This window comes from Ctenocephalides felis, unplaced genomic scaffold (genome assembly GCF_003426905.1).
Source record: "Ctenocephalides felis isolate EL2017-DRISC unplaced genomic scaffold, ASM342690v1 CF-g0.4_SCAFFOLD_00845, whole genome shotgun sequence".
NCBI classification, from domain to species: Eukaryota; Metazoa; Arthropoda; class Insecta; order Siphonaptera; family Pulicidae; genus Ctenocephalides; species Ctenocephalides felis.
This window is the reverse complement of record NW_020536999.1, coordinates 86,623,165-86,624,065: the sequence shown is the minus strand read 5'-3', so window position 1 is coordinate 86,624,065 and position 901 is coordinate 86,623,165.

Here is a 901-nt window from a genome sequence, read left to right as displayed (position 1 = left end):
GGTAAACAAATCCGCTTTACTCTGTATGAGTGTTTTCAGCATATCATAGATGGTGCTAGCGTGCTTCAAATTCGTCGTTTTTTTGTATGTGGTACTCCCACATCATGGACCTGCCTTCAGACAGAACACTACTTGATTAATTAATTGAATGCGGAATACGACAATAAAAAAAAAGATAGTGTAATGTTAGTATGGTTAATAAAGTTAGTTCTACTTAGGAGCACAAGAAATCAATCGTCTTAACCACTTAACCATCCACACTTGACCAAACACTGCACGCTTTTGTTTCTCTAGTATTTTATTAATTTATATATTTAAACCAATTCTTCTAGGCCTACAATATTTTAAGAGTATGTTTTTGACTATCAACCTTATCACCATGTGAAGTTTCATCAAAATCTCAAACTATTAAACCTGAAGTTCCCCTTTTCAGTAACTCAAAGTTTGCATGATGTTAAAAATATGTTAAATTAAGGTCTTAAAATCTAATATAGGACAAAAAGGACTGTCTTTGATACAAATTAAAAATAAAAGAATATCATTTAAATATTGTTGAATTATTTTGATGAATAACAACGTTCTTGAGCTAAAAGTAATCAATCATCGATTCGATGTTGAAACAGTTTTATATTTAACCCTTTCCACTCGCTAATTCCGAGATTTATATGAATGTTGTCGCCGGAGCGGCGGCACCCGAATGGTGGGGGTTAAGTTACAATCGACAAAATAATAATATTGATTTGAGTACTTGATTGACTTGATTACTTAAGTAGTTGATTAAATACTCATTTGTTAACTTTGTTCGTCTCTAATAACACACCTCATCTCTAATTACTCGTTTATTGTCTCTAATTACACTCTCTACAATATTCATCTCTATATGAATATTGTAGAGAGAGTA